Below are 26,425 nucleotides of genomic sequence, written 5' to 3' on the forward strand. Positions count from 1 at the left end.
AGTTGCTGAAACTTTAAACTTATCAAACAATTGCTTAATTTTTATGAGTTTCTAATCTGTTTATACAAAACAGATTTATGAAGCCTTATTATTTTTCCATATTTCAATTGTATGTGATTATTTTTCTGAGATATTTTTTTTTGCCAAAAACATTGATGTAGCTTGTCATTTCCTTCTCCATTGTGTTCCCATTTTACAGATGAAAAGCTGAAACACTTGCTCAGAGACTAACAAGTTGTAAGTATTTGAGTTCAGATCTGAGCTCAGATTTTTCTGACTCCATGCCCAAGTATACAAGCATTGAATCACTTTGCTATCTCTGACACCTATAAGTTAGCAATTAAAGCAATGAAATTCAATCCCAAAGTATAAAGCTCTATTACCTCCCATATCCCCTTTATTCTAGTATATCTGTTATAACTCCCTGTAATATAATGCATATTCATCTTATTTTCTTTTTATGGAGGGTTTAATTTAGTTGGAATTATTATAGCACTTATGATATCTGAAATGAATACTATTTCTTCATAATTCACATTGTGCCCATGTTTATGCATCCTCAGTTTCAATTATAAACAACTCAGATAGTCAAGATCAGAGTAAAAGAAAACTTAATTAAAACACACACACACACACACACACACACACACAGAGAGAGACAGAGAGAGAGAGAGAGAGAAAGAGAGAGAGAGAGAGAGAGAGAGAGAGCCCAGTTTCATTTGTCCTGATTCATTTGAACTCAGTTTTTTGAATTGCAGTTGGAGAAAAGCTTCCACAATGTGTATCTTCTCTAAGTTGTTGGTAATAGATTCAAGCAAAACTCTGAAAACTGATAGAATTATGAATAACTATTAAAAAAAAAACCTCCTTGGTTAAAATCCCCATCATTATTAACAATATGCTAGGAAATTACTTTCCATATAAAAGCAAACAAATATATGTACAAATTGTTCCAAACATGCCAAGGAAGTTTTAAGTTGTTAATAGCTATTTGCATCTGTTTTCTCAGCTGTAAAATGGGAATAATAAGACCACCTACCTTTCAGGGTTGTTATGAGGATTCAAAGAAATCATATTTTGAAAAACCTTAATATGGAATTTGGCATATATTATTTTTTGTTATTGTCTTTTCAAATTTTCATCTTTTTTCCAGATTTACTTTTATAAAGAAGTGTCTTAATTGTGTCTCATAAGCATTTTAGTGAACTTTTTTAATCCACTATTTCTCATCATTTTCAAAGGTAATGCTACTGATATTTTTCCATCGATCTTGTAACAATTTATTTTTCTACTAGTAGTGCTCTTGTCTACCAAATCTCCCAATGCACTTTTGTTCTCCTCCCTTGAAACTGGTTTGCAGAAATTAAATTTTCTTAGGAAATGGTGATATTCTGCTAATATCTGTTTTATCTTTTTTTCCAGGAGAGTAATAGGGGACTATTGATGACTTAGTTAAATAGGATAGAATTCTAGAATTACTTTAATTGTATACCCTATTTTATTCTCTCCAAAATCAGCATTGAGTTTATTTATTTTAAAAAGGTGGATATACATAGACATATGTGGCAGTTACACAAGCAATTATTCATTTCTTGTCAGTAAAAATGTAACTAATTTTGTTGGTAGTAATATGATTTGGTCCCTGACAAACTTAATGTTTTCTGATTGTCTTCCTGAAGAAGTATTCATGATACATAGATATGAGGCTTCTGTGTGATATGATAATATATAATAGAGGTCTTTGATATTTTCATTTTTTATTCCTAAGCATTATATTTCTTAAAATTTCCTTCCTTTCTTTATGAGCCTAATTTCACTGATTTCATTTAATATTAAAATATATAGTAATTTATAGGTGATGAGAGTTAGGGAAGGGGCAACCTCTTTTTGATCGGTGCAAAGATAGTCTTGTGATGGCGTAGAGTCCTGTGTAAATGAATTTACAGGCCCGAAAACCTAGATTGATAAAAAGGTTTATTGTAGGGATTTGGAAGTAAAGTTTAGTTAGTAAAGTTGAGGATAAAGATAAAATGGCACCAGATTAGGTCTGGTGGGAAGAAACCCTTGGCATGACCTACATAAGGATGCCATGCTTAGGACTTCTGCAAATGTGGACTCCAAAAGTAGCCCCTTTTATAATGAGGGCTCTTGGTGATTTTGAAGGTGGGTGGAGTCCCAGGCTCCTAGTGGGCTTTTAGCCAGGGTCAGCATTGACTAGAATTCAATGGGTTTAAACTGTGGGGGTTGGGAAAACCCAAGTTAGCTCAGATCCAGTGGCAGATGGGAAAAGCCCGGTGACCAGGATTTGTAAATCAAAGGTCAGCCATGGTGGAGGGGGATTTCTTAAATGGACTTCAACCCCCATCATAGGGTCTTATTAAATTCCTTATAGATTTCTCAACCTCATCATATGCTACAATAGATGTTGATTCTCTTCTTCATGGCATTTTAAATAAATTCTTATTGTGAACACATTACAGTACAAGGTGAATAGTATGCTATGAAATTTTATTTCTTGTCCTTTTGGACACACAATAAAACAAACAAACAAAAATATAAACTCTTTTATTTGTTTCTCTGCAGAGGATATATCTTTCATTTCCATTCATTTTCTTTGTCTTCTTCATATATTCAGAAAAAGGAAGGAAATGTTCAAATGATTCTATTCTTTCAAAGTATGTCTACTAACCTCCATTCAAGAATCTTACATTCAATGTTTCAATGGTTAAGTAAATTTTTACAGATGATCTAAAAATGTGATTACTCAATGACCTTTCTTATCATCCTGACAAAGTACAACTTCAGAAAGAGGAGGAAGTCTCTAAAAAAAAAAAAAAAAAAAAAAAAAAAAGGTTTATTCTGGAGCAGCTAGGTTGTGCAGTAGATAAGAGTACCAGCCCTTAAGTCAGGAGGACCTGAATTCAAATCGGACCTCAGACACTTAATACATCCTAGCTGTGTGACCCTGGGCAAGTACTTGACCCCAATTGCCTCAGGAAAAAAAGAAAAAGAAAAAAGGGTTATTCTATATTAATGATTTTTCACAACTAGATATGACCAAATATTTCATTGCCAAATTGCTAGTTACTGGTAACTCCATTTATAGAATGAGTATCCCCGGAAGCAAATAATTTTCTAGCCAAGATCTCATTTAAAGTCCTCCAATATAGTAGGACTTTTCAGATTTAATCTCTCTTAGGCAAAGTTTTTGTATGCTACAAGTGCTTAATAAATGATATATTTTTTCTCATTTATTCATATATATATAAATAATCACTAATTTGGGATCATACAAATAATGACATTATTTATGTAGACTTGTACATGTAATGCTGGAAATTAATTTCCTCTATTAAAAGAAATGAAAATTTAAATATATTCACTTTTGAAAAAAAAGATTACAAAAAATTGACCTTTCTTTCTTTCTTTCTTTCTTTCTTTCTTTCTTTCTTTCTTTCTTTCTTTCTTTCTTTCTTTCTTTCTTTCTTTCTTTTTCTAGTAGAAAAGATTATCAAAGACTTAGAGCTACAAAGGACTTACAATGTATTTTAATCCAACAGATCCTTTTACAATTGAAGAACTGAGGCCCAAATTTGTACAGTGACTTACTCTGGGCCATATTGACAGTAATGACAGAATCAAAGTTTCAAAGTCAAGTCCTCTGACTCTACATCCAACATTCATTCCATTGTACTATGTATATGTCTCCAACCTTGTTTTTTGTGGTTCTCTTTTGTTCTTGAAGAGAACCATGCTTTCAGAGAGGTGATGCTATAACATGCAAGTGAATGGGATTTAAGTGAGGGAAGTCTATGCAAGGCCACCTGCCTCACTTTCTCCTCCAGAGCCATCTGTGTCTCGTGGTATAAGTTATAGATCAGGGTGACTGGAAATAGCCCAGGATGTATTCAGATCAACTAGGGAAAGATACTTCTGACACAAGAGGAATTTCTAGAAAAAGGATATAATCTGAGAAGTAAATGTTATACTTCTGCAAATTGTATACCTGTAAAAAGATATTTCTTTGATCTAGGAAAAAAAATGCATCTGAGAATTAACTGAAGATAAATATTCCCCAAATAGAAAAAAAAAAAGGTTACAAGAACACAGGAATCCAGGTAATTGGCTTAAGCAATGAATAGTTTTGTTCTTTCTCATGAAAAGAGAAAGGGACTTGATTATATAGGTGTTATAAGGAAGCACAAGTGAAGAAGGGGGAGAAAGAGCACAATAATTCACCTATTTTTCTTCTTAATCAATATTTACTCTAAACATCTGTGGAGAATTAGAAAATAAATCACATTTTTGTATAAAACTTGGAAAATCAACCATGTATTATATCTTAAGGATTATTATCATATAAAACAAATACAGAGAGAAATGATGAAAAGACACATTTACTTTAGATTGAAACATCATCTTCAGGCATATTTTCTTTCAGTAGTTCATGATATGAATATTTATTTAATCACTTACTCATTGAATTGAATGCAACTGCTTTCTCTCAGCTCCCTCTCCTGTCTGGTCTGCTGCTTTCTTCACCTGTCTTTTTCTCAGAATCCCATATCTCAAATAGAGAACTAGCACACCTTTTGAAATACATCATTTTCCCTCCAATTTTTTTTTCCTTCATGTCTGAATGCTTAGAAATAAGTAGAGATTTGGTAAATCAGTTAGAGAGTTAGACTGAAGGCTCATGGAGGAAGGATACAAATTTCCAAAGATTCACAATGGATATCGCAAAATGTGTTTTTACTTCCTGCTAATACTGTAGTCAAAGGAGCCAGATTCAAATATATACTCTATTATTACCTGCATATTGATATTGTATCTATAGATAGCTATCTATAAGACTTGAAAAATAATTTCATGTTTTCAGTCTGTAATCTGATGAAAAAGTAAACCACATTTTTACTATCTTAATGAATCTTACATCAACAAATCAAGAAATTTGTAAAATGAAAATTGGAAGTAGCTGAGTTTACTAGCTTTGAATCAGTTCAGACTACTAAAACATCAAAAGTTGCAATTATTGTTTTAAAATCAAAATAATTGTAAAGAATATATACAATAGGATTGGTACTTATATAACACTTTAATGATTACAAATATTTAAGATGCATCAATTTATTTTACTCTCACAACAACCAAATGAGGTGTAAGTATGAAGTTAAGACACAAAGAATGTAAATGTTGCTATTTTGCTTCTATTTAGGCAGTCCCAAGAAATAAGTAACTGCTTTTAAAGGCATTTTCATATTATATTAAATACCTTAAAGATTTACTTTGATAAGATAACTTGAATGTATTCTCCAAACCTAGAAAGAACAACTGGAGATAACAAAATGAATGGATATGCAATCTATAGATGTCTAATCTACCTATTCATATTATTGAACCTAAAATTTATGAAAAAAAAGTGAAGAAAATATATTCCTACTAACCTTCATATTATAAACAATTACCATACTAGATTTTATATGCTAATTTTAAGATACTATATGGTTTGGACATTTACCAATTCAAAAACAAAATTGCACCAAATGGTCTCTTAGCGTCTCTTATGACTACGATTTTTGGTGGTGATTATGACAAATAAATCTTCAAGATGTTTAGCCTAAATCTCATACTTCTCAAGTTTATAATGAAAACATTTAGAATCAACTCTTTAGAAAACAGGGCCTGATTTTAGCTTTTGTTTCTTTTTTTCAGAAATACTATCTATGTTTAAGGCTTCAATTATCATTACTAAGCTAAGAACTTTATCTTGATCTGTCACCTATGAGTTATTTATTTTATTCCCACTTCCTGTTAATCTCCTCTGGACATTCTCCTAATCAGCTACCTTCCTAGTTTAGATTCCAATTATTTTCCTGCAGTACCCTTCAACTTGCCTCTTTGCCTCTAAACTTTCATTTAATGTATCTTATGCAATTGCTAAATTTGTCTTCCTAAAATAATTTTCTTTTCAGCCCAGTACGTTATAGGCTAAAGAACCGGACTTGGAGTCAACTCTGGGTTTGATTCATACCTTACAAACTTATAAATTGTATGAATATGGGTACTTAATCTCTCAGTTTCTATTTCCTCATGGGTAAAGTAGAGATATTATTATTTGCACTACCTATCTCTAAGGCTTATAGAAATAAAACAAAACAAAACACAACTTTGCCATTTTAAAGTTATTGAAAAGTGAGTTGTTTCCAGCATCAGAATTTTCAATGACCTTTTTAATGTAGAAAATGCTTTATTGTGGCATTCAAGGACCTCCAACAGCAAATGCTATACATTTTATTCAATTTGATTCAATTCAACAAACACTTAAGAGAGAATACACTAAGCACTAAGCACTGCAGTTCTATTTAACTTATTAATGTTCTACAAATGATGCCTATACTATAATTAAACTATTGTTCTCTTATCAGTTATGTCTCTGCTTTCAATCCATATTCTTACTTCACCAAAAATATAGCTTTATCTTCCATTTTTGCCTAATTCTTACAGTGTTAAAATTAAAATAAGCATCAGATTTAACCTTACCTATAACAGGAAGGTTTCTTATTACTCTCACTTTAAAGTAATTTTCTTAATTTAAAATTCCCAGAACACTATACCCACATTATTATGGCTTTTGTATTTGGTAGTTAATTATTTTATGTTTGTATTTTTAGTCTTTAGAACCTACCTTCAAGTACTTCAAGAACAGATCCACAAATATTCTTATATTCTCCACAAAAATCAGTGGAGACTAGGTATGCAGTAGATTCCAATTAAATACACAGGTAAGAGAAGATTAGACCTGCCTATTTTGTTGTCAATTTTTACAATGTGATCTATATATTTTAGAGCAAAATTTGTAATACACTGAGTTGCTCATTCTTAATTTTTTCAACTACCAGTGTATATGGCTCTCCTAACTGCTTTTTTTCATCTTCAGTTAGGACAGTTCTTTACTCCTCTGTGCAAATGTATGTGGCACATCATTATGAGTGATCATTGGTATATTGGTATTATTAGTTTTATAGTGGAATTGCCCATTTTGGAGTAACACATTGCAATTGTTCAAAGCCTGACTTAAAGTTAAATATATATATTTCTCAAGAACCAAATTTGTTAACTGTTGTTAACAGTATATTTTTCTGGCTAGAAACTAGAAATTGAATGGATGCCCACCATTTGGAAAATGGCTGAATAAAATGGCTGAATAAATTGTGGTAGATGGATGTTATGAATATTATTGTTCTATAAGAAGTGACTAGCAAGATGAATACAGAGAGCCTTGGAAAGACTTGCAAGAACTGATGATAAGTGAAATGAGCAGAACCAAGAGATCATTATCCATTTTCAACAACAGTACTATATGATGATGAAGTCTGATGGACATGGCTCTCTTCAACAATGAGAGGATCCAAATCAGTTCCAATTGACCTCTAATGAACAGGACTAACTACACCCAGAGAAAGAACACTGGGAAGTTAGTATGTATCACAACATAGCATTTCCAATCTTTCTGTTATTGTTTTGCTTGCATTTTTGTTTCCCCCCCCCCTCAGGTTATTTTTACCTTCTTTCTAAATCCAAGCTTCCTTGTACAGCAAGATAGCTGTATAAATATATATTCATATATTGTATTTAACATATACTTTAACATATTTAACATGTATGGGAATACCTGCCATCTGGGGGAGGGGGTAGAGGGAAGGAGGGGAAAAGTTGAAACAGAAGTTTTTGCAAGGGTAATGTTGAAAAATTACCATGCATATGTTTTGTATATAAAAAGCTATAATGAAAAAGAAAAAAAAAACAGTATATTTTTCAAGGCTTTGGAAATTGTCTCCTCTTTTATTTTATATTTTCCTCAAAGAAGTAATTTTTTTCCCTTTCTTGCAACCTTCAGTGAAATCATTTTATTTCTAGTACAGGTTGAAGCAGCAATCTCATCTTTACAACTACAAATATGCCATGTCTTCTTTCAATCATCAATAAATCAATAAACATTTATTAAGGGTTTACTAAGTACTAGTGATACAAAAAGAGGCAAAAGATAATTTCTGTCCTTACATAAAAATAAACTATATGATAGATAAATAGGAGATAACTTGCAGAATGAAAGTACTAAAATTAAAAAGGAGCTGGAGAAAGCTGTCTATACAAGGTAGAATTTTATTTAAGATATAATGGAAGCCAGGAAAATCATTAGTGAGTGGGAAAAGGAAACTACTTAAGAACGGGTTACAGCCAGAAAAAATACCAGGAGCCAAGAGGTGGAATGTCTTTTTGGAACAATCAGCATCCCTGTGTCAGTGAAAGAGAATAGGATTGGGAAGAAGGTGAAAGGTAGGAGAGAGTTAGGCTATAAAAGGCTTAGAATGAAAAATAGAGTACTTTGAACTTGCTCCTGGAGGCAAAAGGAAGTCACTTTGGAGTTTATTGAATAGTGGAATGACATGATTGGTTGGAACCACACTTTAGGAAAATCACTTTAGTGGCTGAACAGAAGACATATTGGAACGAAGAAAAAGAAACTTGAGGTAAGCAGACCTCCCAGCAAGTTCTTGCAATAATTCAGACATGAAGTGATAAGGCTCTATACTAGAGTAGTAGTAATGTCAGAGAAAAGAACTAGGATTTAGCAATAGATCAAATATGAAGGATAAGAGACAGTGAGGAATGCAAAATGATTCCTGAGATGCAAGTCTGAAGGACTGGGAAGATGGTCTTGCCCTCTAGAATAATAAAATAGGAGGGAAGGAAAGTTCAAGTGAAAAGATAATGAATTCTGTTTCAGTTTAAGATATCTACTGGATATCCAATTCACTTAGAATTTTAGCTATAATCTAAAAAAATAAAATTTCAAAAGAAAATATGCATTTTTAAATTTGGGGGCACCATCGAATCAATTATCATGTCTTTGCAGAAGACTTCAGAGTACCTAGTGTTCCTTCACATCCCCAACTGTCTTAACAACTCAGCTTAACAACTCACATTAAATGTACCACAGACATCTTAAATCCAACAAGTATAAAATAATTCTTTATTTTTTTCCTATATATCTTTTCTGTTTCCTAACTTCCCTACCAATATAAAGAATAACACAATCATCCTAGTCACTCACTCAAGATTCCCAATCTTGGTGTCATCCTTGACTTCTCACTCTCTTATCCCTACTCCATAACATTTATGGAATAAAGTGCAAAAGTTTTAACCTTTATAATATCTAATATACTCCCTTTTTTCTTCTAACATGGCAATCATCCTGATGAAAATCTTCATGACAATCACACCTGGACTTTTCCAATAGTGCAGTCCCTGTACTTCCCACCTAAAGTCTCTCCTCATTGAAATCCATCCTAAAATGCAGGTATAGCCACATAATCTCTTCCATCTGCTCCCCATTCAATAAATCCCAATGGCTCAGTATCCAGGAATAAATATACAATCCTCTTTTTGGCTTTCAAAGTCCATACACTCTTCCCTGTATTCTGTAATTCTTTGACACCGACCTTCTTACTGTTCTCCTCCCATATAAATATCCCTTTCTTGACTCTGAGAAAGCATCTTCTCTAGGACTGTACAAAATATGGAGCAGGAAAGTTATTTGAAATAGCAAAGGAAGATTAGAAACAGTGATCAAACAGGAGGAATATCAGGAAACAACAATATCACAAAAAGTTGTGAAAGTGATTGAGTCCAAGAGAGATGAAGGAGAACAAGTTATTAGGATTAACAGTTAATTTATTAGCAAAAATCTTGAGACAGGCAGTTTCACTTAAATGGTAAGATCAAAACATTTTTGCAAAGGATTTGAAAATGACTAAGTGGTAAGGCAATAGAAGCACAAGTGTACATGATTTAATAGATGACATGGCATATTGGACAAAATATGCTCTTAAAGATGAGAAAGCGTGGTTTCTTAAATCTTAAATCCAACATTCCAGCTCAATTACCTTGATAAGTCATTTAACATCTCTGAGGTGCTTCCTCATCAGCAAAATGCAGATTAAAAAAATTAATTCATCAGATTTTGATGAACAAATATGATACATGTAAAGAATTTTGCAAACCTTAAAGAGTAATAAAATTTTATCTATCAGTATTCTTTTGAGGAATTTGGCAAAAAAAAAAAATATATATATATATATAGAATGACAGTTTACTAGAATAACAGCTACTTTTCAGTAGCACTAGAGTTAATAAACACAAGTGTAAACAAAAGGGAAAGAGTAAACACATAAAGATAATGTGAAAATAAGAGGAGGAGAGGGAAAGAAAATTGTGGCAAGATAAGAGGAGACAAAAATTGAATACATCATTTAGGGATGGAAGAAGGAATCTAATCTTTCCAAAAAAGGAAAGGGAGACAGACAGACAGAGACAGAGACAGAGACAGATGTAACGTGCTCTCCTGGCAGTTACAATTACTAGTGGGTCCTAGACCCACCAGAGTACCTTTGACCACTGTCCTCTGCAGTGTGAACTCTACCCGGCTCGCCTCCTCTGAGGCCTTCTAAGGTCTCTGGCCACAATCTCTTGAATCTATAGCTTAATAACCGGTAGCGCACTCAAGAACAACCACGTGTAATCTTAAAAGCCTTTATTATACCTACTCACATAATGCCCTGACTTGATGCCCTGACTTGTTGGTTCCCAAGTGAACACCTGGTCAGAAGACCCACGTGTTCACTACCAAAACCCTTACCTCTTTTGGCTACCCATCTTGGCTTGGCCACCCAGGCTAGGGAGCCAGGGTGAAGAGCGTGAGGTTAAAGAGGTCCGCCTGCTGCCTGCAGTGGGCTTACATAGGGCCTGTGAGGTCACACACAGCCAATCAGCGAGAGAGTCACCCATTAAGAAGCTATCTCAATATGGCCAGGATCCCGCCCAAGGGCAGTCCTAATATCCACAGAAATTACTTCCGGGCCTCAATCTCCCGATGCGCTGTGGCACCCATTTAAAGGCCCCTTACAGACAGAGACAGAGACCGAGACAGACAGACAGAAAGAGAGATACAGGGACAGAGAGACACAGAGAAAACTTCCTTGGAGATAGAAGAGGAAAGAATGAATAAACATATAGAAGGCTTTTGAAAGAAGAGAAAAAATCTCTACTATTATTAAAAAAATGTTGCCTTTTGAATTATGAACAATAGCAGATCTAGGAGTTAAGGAAAGAAGCAGTTTAAATTGCCCAGGACAATTATAGATTCAAGTAGCAACGATAGACTTAATATATAAGGGCATGTGGAAATTTTATTAGGTACTATGAGTATAGGTATGGAGAATGATTATTTGAATTAATATGAGAGATAAATGATAGGTATAGAGTTAGAAAGTTGGCAAGAAGAAGGAAGGAATAAGCATCTCCTGGGTGCTAGCTATAGGAGGAAGTTAGATGGCTCAGTGAAGAGAGCAAAGGACCTGACTCAGGAAGATCTGAGTTCAAATTTGCCCTCAGACACTTACTAGCTGTGTGACCCTGGGCAAGTCATCTAAACTCTGCCATAATCCACCATAAGAAGGAAATTGCAAACCAACTCAGTCAGGTATTTTTGGCAAGAAAACCTAATCAACAGTATAGTCCAGCCACTGAGCCAAAATCTTAACAAATTTGATTCTCATAGCAACTCTGGAAGATAGGTGCCATTATTATTAACATTTTAAAAGTGACTTGCCCATGTTCACATAATTAGTAAGTATCTGAGGTTGGATTTGAAGTTTTCCTGAAACCAGGGATAATATTTTATTTATTGTGTCACTTTAAAGATCATTTAGCCCAGCTCCATCATTTTTTTAAAAACCAGAACTTAGAAAGATTAAGTTACTGGACTAAAAACTAAAGTCACAGCGGGGGGGAAGGGGGGAGGAGAAAGGACAGAACCATGATGAAAAGCTAGGTTTTCTAACTCCAAATAGATCATTTATTCTACTGATTGGTTATATAGAGAGAAATGGAACCTGCAGATTACAAAATATTAAAGAGTAGCTCTAAGCATTATGGCTTAAGTAATTTTTTTGCCAGAATTTGCTTTATTGGGCCTTAATCAAACAGGAAGAACAATTCCCTATTACATTTACATTCATGGCTCTGGATTAAATAGGACTGGTAATTAAGAAAATGATTCTTAGTTTTGTACCTTCATTTTCATTTTATATAAAGGTGATTGATGCTACTAATCTAGCTTCCAGAACAAAATAAAAATTAATTTTTTTTAAAAATTGAGAATATATTAAATATATAACTTTTCAAAATAAAAAAATAGTATTTAAGTGCCACAGACAAATAGATATTATTTAAAACAATTTAGCACTTGAATAATGAGAAATGATGATATAGAAATCTACTTTAATAATAATGCTCACCCCCACTCAAAATATTTGAAAGTTTCTTTATGATAGATTACATAGACAATGCCAGCAGAGGGCAAATTCTCTTAGGGTTTACCATTCTGGAAAATTAAAGACACATGTCTTCTTCTTGTGCCACAGTTCTCTTTTATTTTCCTGACTCAGTTTCCCTGAATTGTTCTGCCTCAGTTTCTAATTATTATAATCAATCCTTCGAAACCATCCCTCTCTCCTAATTATTCTAGGTAAGGAGAAAGACCGTCTATCTTAGACATCATCAGAATGTCCAGTGCCTCTCCCCATTCTATATGCCTCCTTTCACCCTGTCAGAACCAGATTGTTAGTACCCTGTTCCCACTCTCAGTGCTCTGACTCTGCCCCTGCCTCTGCTCTGCCTCAGTCTACCCCTGTATCTGAGCCACGTATATGTATGCGTATGTGTGTGTGTGTGTGTGTATATATATATATTTACATTGAGAACTCACATTGGATGCTGGATTCTTAGAGACCATCGTCTCATCCAGCCCTGGGACCAAACCATGGATCCATTTGGTCCCAGTAAATCTCTCCCTTTCAAATAAAATATTAAAAATTCTCTAATCTCTATCTTGCCTCAGTTTCTCCATCATTACATTCTGTGTGAAACAACATGAAGAAATTCACAAAGGTATAACTAAAAAATAAAGCAAAACAAAACAAAACAAACAAACAAAAACAAACAAGCAGAAAAACTTGTTTCCATTTGTTAGCACTTTTGATATCCACTAAACTCAGACATCAATTACTTAAGACAATGGGACAACTAGATAGAAAAGTAGATAGTATTCAGAGTTTGGAGTCAAGAAAACCTTTCAAATGGAGCCTCAGATATTTACTAGTTATATGGCAAACCACTTCAACTGTGTTTGACTCAGTTTCCTAATCTTTTATGACAATCAAAATGAGATCATAATTATAAAACACAACATAATGTCCGACACTTATAAATACTACATGAATATTATTTATTATTATTAGAGTAGTGATTTGTATTGGTGGTGGAGGAAGCAACTGAACTGAAAAAATACCAAAATTGTTAAATTATTGAAATTACCCTCACGCAGCAAAGGGGAAACATAACAAGCAAAAACCTTATCAAAAAAGGCAGTACATATTTGTCAGACTAACTCTAACTCTAAGACACATCAGATTTCAGGCAAAGGCACTGTATGTTTTCTCTGGACTAAAGTAAGAGAAGAAGAGTTAATTTTTAAATTAAAAGGACCTGAGTTCAATCCTTTCCTCCGGAAAAAATACTAGTTTATGAGCTTGGAGACAAGTCATTTAACTTGTTTGAAGCCCTAGGCAACTCTAAAGTTATAAATTAAACAGTAATTATCCATCAGCATTAATAGATGGGATTTCCATTCTGGGAGTTTCTGTCAGCACCAATAAAATCTTGTGGTTTGAAGGGCAACAGTAACAATAACAAAAACAACCAAATTTACTTTTCAGCAAAAAGTTGCTTTTATCATTATTATTATTTTTTTTTTGGTAACAAGAACCAATAACCAAATGGAAACACCCATAGTTATTGAAAAGCACATTATGCATTGACTAATATTGCAATCACATTCATTTCCATTTAGCTTTGTTTGGATTATTAAAGGATGGGCTAGACTTAGTAACTAAAATTCAAAGTTTAGTGAGAAAAAAAAAAACACTAAGGTCATTCATGATGAGTAACTGAATCTAGAAGTAAAACTTAAGCAACATAACTTTGCCATTAGGTTCTGGGAAACAGAAGCAAGCAGTTAAAAGAATCAATGTTGTGCAATATTCATAGGTGGGATGATTCAATTGGAAGAAGAACACTAATACCAAGATCCCTGTGGGCTAAATCCAATACTAAAATTTTTACATCTTAATTATTGTTATCTTTTTTTAAAAACTTCATAGTATGTATTACTTTTCATTTATTTTACTCTCTAGGGTATTTCCCAGGAAGCCCAGAGGGAAAGCTGCAAAATAAAAATATTTCTCTAGGTTTTTTCTTTGCAATTTTTATACAGTAAGAATCCATAAGACCAATATTGGTTCATATGTCTTATAATATCAAGAAGCTTCTATTCCCCAATCAATCTGGTAAACCAATTATTCTTTAAAAATATTAAAGAATTCCAAGCTAGCCACTTCAAAGTTCATTTGTTTAGAGTCCTTTGAGTTTCTACTATAAAAAACAAACAAAAACAACCAGAAAAAAAAAAAACTATCCAAACTGTGCTAAATAATGTATGCACATTATGTGCTCATTGTGAAGAAACTACAAGTTCTATACTGCTTTTAGCAATATTTGCCAACATAAAGGTGACTACATCTCGTTTCATTTTCATATGGAATATACAAAGCAAAAGAGTGGATCCGCATTTTTTAATCTCTGAATTAATTAAAAAATAACTTAAAACATTTACCTGTTTAAACCCAAGGAAGTGGCATCTGCAGGAATATCTGAATAACCTAAAATACCTACTCTATCATCTTTGTTACTGGTTTGAAATGTTCTTTTAAAAACTTATATTATCTCAATATTATTTCCAAATATCCATCAAGAGCCTCAGTGATTTTTTCCCATGGAGACATTTTTGACAACTTCTAGTTTAAGTTTAAAACAGAAAATATAGTTAATTTATTCACCTAATAATTTGATTCTGGATACTTAATAAGAGCTTTTTTATATTAAAAGAGCAGAACGTATAGAATATTTTTACTTTGCCGCAAGAAAAATAGAGGATTCTCTTCCTTCCATAACTCAATAGATTTATTTTGCAAAGTAAAATACTTCACAGTTTTTTTAAAAGAAGCTAAGAAAAACAGCTTTAAGATTTTCCTGATCATTCAGAATATCCATTTAATGCTATTACAGCATCAATTCTATTCTGTACCAAGTTCATTTCTTACTGCAGCAAAGAAGTCCATTGTTATTCTTGTACAATATCAATTTATTTGCATTCCCAGATGACCCCTAGAGATTGGTGCATACTACTTGAGATTACAATTCATTCTCCTTTTGAAAAACTTATTAGAAAATATTTTCCCCAGAATAACTTATCTTTTATTTTTGCTACCTCCTTTCAAGTTTACAATAATGCAGAAGTTAGTCCTTGCCTACACTCTTTACATGAATTATAGTTTCCATTTCATTGAGTGCCCTAACAACTGAACATTTTATCACTATGGATAAAGTGCCTATTCAGCAACTATTGACAAAAGAAAATGGTTGGTCCCTTACACATATACAGTTAAATGTACACTAAGGATCATTTTAGCTGAGGTAATACCAAAGGTTGGTGTCAACTTTCAAATCTCCTACTTCCCTGATCCATCTCTTGCTTCTGAACTGAGATTTAGCTTATCAGTATTCCTTTTTGCCAAATGATCATTATTCATCTACTAAATGATGTCTTTAAACTTACAAAGACATTGCTTCAAGATGTATTGACAAAATATTTCAATGTTTCCCCTCCAAACATTTAGAATTACAAATATATGTGTAAGATAAATGATAACTACAGGTTCATGATATTAAGCTTGATCACAGAGGTTATGGTGAAAAATGGAATATGATCTCATTTTAAAAATTGTTTTTATTTGTCTTTCCTTCTGGAAAAGGACAATGACAACAGTGGGATGATGCTACAACATACAAGTAAATAGGATTTAAGTGAGGAAGGACAAAATCAGCAGCCTCACTTTCTCCTCTTAAGCCATCTAGGTTTAGTGGCAAAGTATAGATCTGGACTATTGAAGGAAGCTTTGGATGATGTGGCAAACCTGTGTGTATTTAAGCTAAGGTCTTTTTAATAAAAGGTCTCAATATAACCGAGGAAACGCTAAATCAGTAACTAAGGTTAGGTAAAAAATGAGACCAAGTATGACCTCTTTTACCTAGTCCAAAAAAAAAAGTCAATCTATGAGGAGAAGACCCTCAATGTTTCTGGTCAAAACAAAAACAATTCTTATTTGCATTCACTCTTTGAGACAATCAAATCTAGAACTGGAATTGTAATCCTGGGATTTGTTTTATAGTCTAGGCTTTGCCCTTACTTAAGGGCATGACTTTGGATAAAGACATTCATCTCTTAGGAGAGCTGTTCCTTCCAATATAAAATAAAGGGGTTAGACTAGATAGTGTTAAAGGTTTACCTCAGAGTTAACACTCCATAGGACCCATTGAATCATTGCTATTGTGGTAACAATTTGAATAGCAGAAATGCAAATATATAAATTAACTCTCTCTCCATATATGTGGGTTAGATGGATATATACAAACATATACAAATATATGCACATACATATACTTGACAAATTTACACATATATACCCATATACATATGCAGACATAAAATTGGTGGGAAGATAAGAATTCAAAGAAGAGCAATAGAAATTTGAAGTATTTTATACAATTATAAAAGTAGTTAACTTTGATTAAATGAGATATTTCTTGGGGGTGAATTTTTGGTATTTCCTGTGTTCATATAGATTGGAGACCACTTTTATTATATTTTATAATATTGAAACTCTAGCTTAACTAAATATGGTGATTATATAAAACAAAGTGTTGTCATTCACTTACTTCTTTAGAATCATTCAACTTATCCTTATATGAATCATTGGAGATTGCATTTGATTATCCTTTGTATAAGGTTTGAAATTTTTCAACAAACCTTATCATTGAAATATTATGTTTATGATAAATTACAAAATCAATAAGACATTGAAATTTTCTTTTATATATTCTTTATATAGCCTAGGTAGGAAAGAATAGTTGGAGGTTTCTCTTTTTGTTTTCAGTTTCTCCATGAAAACAAAAATATGGAGTTGGGCAAAGATAAGAAGAAAACAAAGTCAGCACACCGCAAAGGTTAATAGGAGTAGATTGAAGGATTTTTATGAATCTGTAAATTAATAGTAAATTATTATTATGACATAATCATTTTTATTGTTACTGTAAATTTATTATTACAAATTCCATCATGTTAATTTCTAGCTTTGTAGTTACGACCTGTACTAGTTACTCAGAATATCTGTCAAATAATTATATTTTCATTAATTTTATCTGTCAATTGAATAGCACAGAAAAATTCTTTACCCAACTATGATGTATAGTAATCAGTAGAACATTGTAATGTTAGGTGATGCTGAGAATATCTATGTTGAACCTCCAGTGAGGTCAAATTTTTTTCTCTCATTAGTACATAAAAAGTGCAAGCATAGTAGAGAATAGCTTCCTAGTATAAAAATCAACTTTTTAAATGATTCAGGAAAGATAGTTCTCAGCTCTTCAAATAGAGGGAAACCCTTCTCCATCTATTCCTACCTCACCACACATTATTGCCTCCAGAAAGTTAATAAGGTTCAAACTGTCTAATAAGTAGCTGCTTTCTTTATTTGTAACTTGAAAAGAATAGTAGGTAATCAAGATCAAAGAGGTTATGTCTCTATGATGGGAAAGTTCATCCAAATATATAATAATTCATACCATGGAATGGGGCTTTATAGGATCATTTTTTGGGGGGAGTTTAGAAATAGAGAAATATTCGTCTTTAACTGGCACTAGGGGGAGAGTGATCCTAAATCAAACAGAATGGTGCTATTATTTTGGGGACAAAATTATAGCACATTTCTATTTCAAGGCATTGAAGAAAAGAGAACCCTTATGTTATAGCCAGATTGAAATTTGAGAAGCAGCAGTTAGAAAGGCTATTATAAATGAATTGTAATATATAAAACTAAAGAACATACAAACAAGGATTTGAGTATTTGCTAAAGATATCTCTCCAGTTGAAAACTCCGTTCCTTTCCTGCTACATCTATTAATATAGATAAAAATGTAAATTCAGAGTATTTCCACAAGTTAGATAGATATAATTTATTCCCATATCTGATTTCTGTATCTATCATTACTTCAATGGCCAATTGCAATCTTTTTTTTTTAAGTAAATGGATTGAATTAATAAAATTATTAAATTCTTCCAATAGTTGCTGCATCGCTGTAACACTGGAAATTAGTTGTAGTTCATTACTTTGCTGATCCCATGAAGTTATAACTTATAACCAAAGAAACTCTTCTTACACATTATGGTAACAAGATAGCCTTTTGAAAAATCTAAGGTTATGAAATTGGAAGGGGATAAAAAAAAAAAGGGTTGATCAGATTTTGTAAATTTTTTAAAGTTATAATGTTTAAGTGTTAAGGAGTTTTATTCATTTCATTATTTTTTAAAATGCACAAGCCTCTAATGTAGAGTTATTGATCACAAATGCTCAGAAAATAAACCTCTGCAGGGACTCTACTTCTTTGAGCTTCCGACCAGCCTCTTTCCTGTTATAAACTGCTAAGAAGTTCATGCAACATATTATAATAAGCATAAAGATAAGAAGAGGAAAATAAAATAAAACATCTTAAAAGTTCCAGGAAAATATTTCAAAATTCTCAGCTTTAGGAACATTTTAAAGGTATCAGATTATTGATATATTCTAACATCTTTAAAATTGTAAGGGGAAAAAAGGACCTTCTGCACTTTTGATAAGAATATCTAGAGTCAAAGAAAAAAATTAAAAGGAGATATTGTTAAGAGGAGTAGAATCTACTAAAGCTTTGTACCATGCTATAGAAAACAAAATGGCAAAATTCAGGAAAATCACTTCAGAATTAAAATTTGGTAAATATTTCAGTGGAAAGTGCAGTGGTTCGCTTTCTATTGGATTGCAGGGCACTTATCTAATGGCATTGAAATGGTTCACATCACCCAATCAAGCTTCACTTTGACAAACCATTTTATAGTTGTTTTTGCTTTATTTCGGTGTTCAAGCCAACTTTTATTTTTTTCATTTAAAAATAATCTATCTTATATTTTATCTAGTACAAACTAAAGAAGCTACATATGCTGATTCAAGAAGAAAGCACACAATTACCTTTATTCATCCAGAGAGCTTTCTACCCTTTACTGACACCCTCTGGTCCTAGACTCTAAGACAGCTTTCAGTTCCACCCAACACTTAAGATTTACTCTGAGATGAATACATTTTAGTATTAAATTTAGCAACTATATTAATCAGATCCATTATTCTTCTAAAACCTAGCTACACAGGTAAAGAGTAAGCATTGGTGATTTCCCTGAAAAAAATTTAATTTTTAACTAAGTAAAAAAATAATTATATGTATAGGTATGTCATATGTTCCCATAATGGTTTCTGACTACAGAAGTGCTAAATCTTGACTTATCCTGGTAAATGCCTATATTTCTTTCACATATTCTTAAATTCAAGAAATAGAGATTTTCAATGACTTAGTCCATAATAAACTACCAGTATCTAAACTCAATACATCGTGAAACAATTCCCAACTTTGGAAGTCTGGGTTTGAGTTTCTATTGGATACTACTGCTTGATCTCTTACTGTTGAGAATTCTAACATTGCATCTTATCATCTATGGTCACACCCAGGTTAGTAAACTTCTTTTCTCATGTTTTAAAATAATAATCCCCAGAGTTTTTAAATTGGAGGGAAAAAGTGGTTCTGTTCAAGTTTCCCAGTTTTTGTTCCCATTTATATCCATAATGCACTTTTTGTAATTCTTAAGCTTTCTGTACTGAAACACAACTCTTTTACACACACATACACACTTTTTTTTCTCCAGTTTTCTTCACTTACTTTTGTAGCTTTTGCTCTTTCTTGACTGCCTTTTTCTCTAATCCTTTATATTTTTTCTGAGGCACTAGATATGTAACAATGTCTTAAAATATCCATCTAACTTAATTAGCCTTTGCTTCTACTTACTTTTTCCCCTCTGAATAAATTTGTTTCATATATCCTTTCAAGTTTAGGTAATATGTATTGGTGCATTCAGAATTTAGATGAAATTAAGAATCAGAGCATAGTTATCCCAGAAAGAAAAAAAAAGAAAGCATGGAAATGAATATGAGTATGTTATTGAAATTTACTCCAAACTCTTTGATAACACTCTAGGATAATGCTCTAATCATTGCTAATTCCTTTGATATTCAGGATAATAATATTAATCATGATTAACTCATTTGTTAATAACATGGTTGTCAAAAGTACTTCTGTAGGAGTTCTGGCATAATTCATGGATAATTAATTACACCTCCACTAATTTTTAAATGTCACCCAAATTTTAATTGTTTAATATTACTTCTGTTGCTGGGCCTTGAACATAATAACTTCTTCACATTGCTCCCTTGAAATAAAAAACAAAATAAAAACTACCTAGATCATGAAATTATATAATTTAAAAATATTAACACAAATACATGTAAAATATCTAGGTAAATGGAGATCCTGGAAATGTGCTTTTAAGTAGTTCTACTATATTCTTGTTTATTTTCTATTCTAAAGGGGAATAAAACTGAACAAAAATAGGGTGTTGTTTTGTTTTTTTTTTTTGTGTGTGTGTGATTTTTTTTTTTTTTTTTGGTCCTGCTTATTAAAAGGGATAATTCTCGGCTCATCAGAATATACTCATAAGTATTCAAGTCAGTATTCTTAACACTTTTTAAATTAAAGACACCTATACCTGATAGGGAATTTGAATATTTTTTGATAACCTGCCAGATTTTTCACACAGAGCTCTACCATAATTTAAACTATTGTTTTCCTAAGTGTCCTGAACTTAGTAGAACTCTATCTAGTTTGAGCACACCACTACTGCCTTTTAACAAGTTGCTACATTGCCAGGACCCTGGAGTCAGAAGTACCTGATTCCCACCTAGATATTTCTCAGGCATCAGTCAGACACTCAGCACCTGCAAACTGTTCCTACTTTCAGAACATTTATTTTCCGTTGCAGAACCTCCTCAGGATTTCCTGGCATGCAATCTTTCCCACTGTCTAGTTTAAGGAACTGCTTCTGGTTTCGGAAACATGAGGAGATACATAAATAGGTCACATTTTACTCTAGCTTCAACTTTTCTGACGCAAAAATCTCAGCCGAGAAAAAGGCATGCAAAAATAACACCCCAATCAGAAACAAAAGCAACCCTTGCCCTCAGCAGACCCCATTTGGCTTCACCCCCTCTGCAATTTGGATAAGCTGGCAATCTAGGAGGGAAGCACGAATCGCCGGGGTTCTGCTGTCCAATATTGGCCAATGCCAGAAGATACCCAAGAGCAATCCCGGGCACCAGCCCCTGTCAAAGAAATGTCAGTCACTCACCGATGATGTGACAGAATCTCAGTACGCGCTCTACCTGCCTCGGTGCTTCTCAGCACCAGGCTCCCATCCTCTAGGCAGCCACAGACCGGCTCGAGTTCACATTTAACAGGCAGGAAGGCAGGCAGGCAGGGCAGGCAGGCAGTCCCTCGCGGTTCTGCTCAGCCTGGGAGGAAGCAGAGAACTGCGGAGTTTGGAGTCATCTAGAGGGAATCCTCTCCCTTCCACTGTCGCTCAATGAGCAAGGGACGCAGGTGAACGCATCCTCTCCGCCTCGAGCTTTAAATAGCACTTTTACTGCTGGTTTCTTGCAGTTTATGCTTCCTTCCACTCTGGATTTGATTATATTGGGAAATAGGTGAGGCACCTCCTCTGGTTGGTGTTTTTTTTTTTTGTACAAAATTTTCTCATCCAATGTCGTCGCTCTTCCCCAGCGCTCTTGCTCTCTGACTGGCTGTGTCCTCTTCGCAAGCTGTGTGTGGATGAGCGTGTGTGTCTTTCCTTTCCTCTGGTTCTCCCTCCCTTCTTTTTCTCTCTGCCTCACAGAGCGCCTCACTGCCTCTTGGTGAAAAGGTTCATTTAGCATGTCCTCGGGCTTAAAGGACTGTTTGCCTCCAGAAGGGTTTGAGATGTTCCCTTCCTCGTCTCAGTAGTCTATGGGTATTTTCCTGTTCTCCTAAGTAATAAGAGATTTCCTTGCTGCTTTCCTCCTATCCCGGGTCTGTGTTTAAAATGCATAGGTTTACTTAGCAAACACTCTAGCTGCGGCTGGCTACCTGCTAGACCTCCTGTAAAGTATATTCCTCTGCTGTCCCTTCTGCGCTGCTGCTGCTGCAGCCCATTGCCTGAGTTGCCTCGCTTATGCGTCTTAACCCTGCTACTACAAACCACCACAAATACCCTGGCGTGGTAATCTTTGCTTTTACCAGAGCTATTTTTCACTTTCCCCCTTGTTTTTATTGCGATACAGCTCTTTGTTTCCATCCTTGGCTTTTTCAGACTCTTATACAATACACTTAGGTGTTCCCCATCCCCTTTTTTTTCTCCCCATGCTTCTTACATCAGTCAAGGATATAGTAGGTTTAGTCTCAGATACCAGACTCTTTCTAAATTTTTATATCACAATGGCTGTAATTGAAAATATAACACAGGTAGTAAATCCATAGGATGGCAGGTTTAGTGCCATTGTTCTGACAATCCCCTCTATACTTTTCTTCTCTCTGTCTTTGATTCATTCTCTAATTCCCTTGATTCATCTGATTTTAATTGAATAATGGTTAAATAAATTATATTTTATCTCTTTTCTGTTATATTTTTCCTACAGTTATATGATACAATATCTGTACTTAACAGAAAAGTAATTTCATTTAATGTTTCATATATATATATATGATTGTTTCAGAAAGTGTAAGAAACAGAACTCTGTGAAGTCCTTTATATGTGTGTGTGTGTCTATGAGTCTGCCTGCAGAACAGAGCACCTATTCTTCTAGCTCACTTATTCTCTGATTGGGGTATCTTGCTAGTTCTGAATGGCATCCAGAATCAAGTGTCTGGCTTTCTAATATTGGGTCAGAATTTTCTTTTATTTTTGTAGCTTTTCTTTTAATTCAAATTAGAGTTAGATTTCTTTTCTGCTTATTACTCATTTATATACCTTGCACGGACCTTGACTTTTCATTTTTGCTATCTGTCCTCAGAAGCCAACATGATTTCTTGTTCCTTGGGATATACAACACTCTGCTGTGTGGAACAACTTTTAACTGTTTTGTTTAAAGCTTGTTGTTTCTTGTAATTTCACATGTGCCTTCTCAATGGGGAGGAAGAGAGAGAAGGAGAAAGGGAGAGAATTTGGAACTCAAAGTTTTAAAAACAAATGTAAAAATGTTTTACATGTAATTGGGGAAAAGTATTAAATTAATTTATTTAAGACTTGTCTATTCCTCCACATTTTAAACTTTCCACATATTTCCAGTAATCTTTTATTTTCATTATGTGATAACAGTGTTGTCAGTGTAATTTTTCTCTGACTTTATTTTTTTTTTCATTTTTCTGTCCAGTGACCTCATATCTGTGGTTTATGGTCAACTACTATATTGTGATCATAAGAAAAGCTCTTGGATTACTGTAGTTATTCTTAGATATATTAGTTAATTAATGCAGAAGTTTAAGAACTTTAAGTTATTTTCAATTAATTTGCAACCTTGTTCACCTATTCCTAATGATGGAATAACATATCTAGGTTTGGGTTTTTTAAATGGGCATATGCTTATTTTTTGAATCTCTATGGATTATGAATCTATGGATTATGGATACTCATTCTATATACCTTAATAGCATTCTGCATGAAATAGAGTAATTATTTTGAAATTATTTAGCTTTAGCACCTCATTTGGTCCATTAAATTATAGAAATGTTTATTTCTCTAAGCTTTAAAATGGCATGCATGTGTTTCTTTTTTGTTTCCTTTCCTTAATTATGTGATTGTTTTTGATTTATGGATTAAATTGAAATAAAAGAGTCAAAAGAAAATAAAATGAGAAGTTATTCCAGAAACCACTATATAGCGTGACCTGGACACTTTTAGAAGAGTATAAATGTAGATCAGTTACATTCCTATAGTGGTAGAAAGAGCTTTCTCATTGTGCTAGTGAGATTATAGATCCAAACCTGTACATAGACTACTAATAGCAGGGTCGTTATGAGAAGTAAGAAAGTCATAACGTTCAGAGAAAAGTAAAAATAAGTTTAGAGTTAAATTCAATCCTAGAGTGAAGATTTTTTTCCATCGTCTCAGTTCAAATGCTAATCATATCTGGTAATTATTTGTATTGCTATTAGGTTATAGGCCATCATTTAATTAGGACTCAGTTATAGGGATGACATTATGTTTGATCTCATGTATAACCTGTGAAATAACAGTTTCTAATCTTTCTAGTCATTGTTAAAAGTCTTAGCTAATATAAACATTCTTTTTGCCTTTTTTGCTAAAAACCTAGCAATAGTCCTGGAATATCATTTTAGTTATATTATTTGCAAATGCAGGTGTTAGAAGAATGAACGACTGTACCATAGATCAAATACATTTCCATTTCCTGAGATATTTATTGGTTCCAAATATAGCACTGAAAATTTAAAGAATTGCTATAAAGCAAGTGGATCAAAGAACACAAAGAAAACATTTATTATACAACCATTGGCAAGAATATTTACTAAGAACATTTACGAATTTTACCAAATGTACTATTCACATTGTAACATACAAGTCTTTCTGATATAACACTAACTTTTGACTTTGAATTTTCATTCTCTCCTATAAAAGGCACCCAGACCCCAATGGAGTCAACAACACATGACTTTTAAAGGTTGCACTATTTAAAGGTCACTTGTTTGTCTCTCTCAAAGTGAATGGCATTAATAACCTTACTTGCTTATTCTCTGTTTTGATAAGGGCACTTTTATAATGAAAACTTCAGTATTAAATTAGATTTAAATATTTGGGTTGGATTATTTTCTCTATGCTATGACTGTAAACTAACTGAACTTCAATTTAGGTGTCATGTTGCTTATCTGATCTCTTTGTCTAACCATCTTTGTGTAAATGTCTTAATCTCTTTATCACTATGTCCCCATGGGCAAACAAGCAGATGCAGAACATCTGTAGTAGCTGAACTGCCTCTGAGCTTTGCTTATTTGCCTTATAGAAGAAACCTCTACTTAAAACTCTCCCTCTTGTCTTCTTTCATCTGACCCCAGTGTGTTCTTCTTAGTCAAAAAGAGGACAGGTCATTAGCATTATAAGCTTAATAGACTCTTTGATACTATTTTTTCTAACCAAATTGCCTGATCTTCCATATAATGATAGAAGACAAGGTTCCTTCAATTGAGTTAGAATGAATTGGTTATAATAAAAGCCATTTAAAAATGATAATATCAATCAACATTTTTTGGTTCATTTTCTTGCCTGAAGGGTTACATTAGGCATTTGACTTTATCTTCTTTGATGTTTTTCCCCTTTGATTACCTGTGCCCAAGAATTGCAAACTTGTAAAGGCTTCAGTTTTCACAAAATGAGCCATATATATATAATAAAGTATAGACTTTTTCATTTATATTTTATTTTATTGCAATTCTTACTTGACATATAAGAATTGATGTAGTTACTATAACACACAATTTACATTTTTAAAGTTAGAATTGAGTCAATAAAATGCCAGACTGTATTCAGTAATTTAATAACAATGTGATTCATTAGCATTACAGTTTTTGTCATTATATCTGGAAAACTAAGTATTCCTAAATATAAAAGAAGTTTGAAGGCCTAAAAGTACTTGAACTGGGCATACAACATTATTTTAATCTTATTGTAGGGTTACCAAGAACATCAATCCTAGTACTTATAGCACAGCTGTTGTATGCAAACAAAAATAAACGTGTCTAAAATTAAGACTGAAAATATACTGACTTCATTAACCAAACAGCTGCATCAGTAACCAATACCAAGGAACAGAACCTACTTTATTAATGTCTTGAAAACATCTGTGAGCATCAAAACTATTGGGATTTAGAAGAGAAGAGGTCTGATTATTCTGTTGAGATCAGTCACCACAGTATGCTTACGTGTGGTATGGGACCAAATTGTTCTCTTCTAAGGGAACTTCAGGGGTTCCCTACTGAAATATAATTTTCCAATGAAATTGAATACATCAAAGTCATACTTGTCATAACAATAACTCAAAATCTCTGACAGTTCAAGTATATATATTTTTTCAATATGGGAAAAGATGGTTCAGTTCATATAAATCTACTCAAAAAGTAAATCAGACTTAATTTCCTCCAGGTCTTTTTTTTCCCCCAAGATAAGCACCTG

The 26,425-nt window shown here is 33.2% G+C and overlaps 1 protein-coding gene across 4 annotated transcripts in view; it reads right to left on the minus strand.

Moving 5' to 3' along the window:
* The window catches only part of CNTN5 (contactin 5), a 1,627,773-nt gene extending 1,605,615 nt beyond the window's left edge, over positions 1-22,158 (minus strand). For 3 of the 4 annotated variants that reach the window (XM_074304449.1, XM_074304446.1, XM_074304445.1), the window contains exon 1: positions 21,560-22,158. The gene's annotated coding sequence lies outside the window, so the exon portion shown is untranslated. The remainder of the gene's footprint in view (positions 1-21,559) is intronic. The other variant, XM_074304444.1, reaches the window with a different exon arrangement.
* Positions 22,159-26,425: the final 4,267 nt, after the last annotated feature.

This window comes from Sminthopsis crassicaudata, chromosome 3, assembly GCF_048593235.1.
Source record: "Sminthopsis crassicaudata isolate SCR6 chromosome 3, ASM4859323v1, whole genome shotgun sequence".
In the NCBI taxonomy this organism is placed as follows: Eukaryota; Metazoa; Chordata; class Mammalia; order Dasyuromorphia; family Dasyuridae; genus Sminthopsis; species Sminthopsis crassicaudata.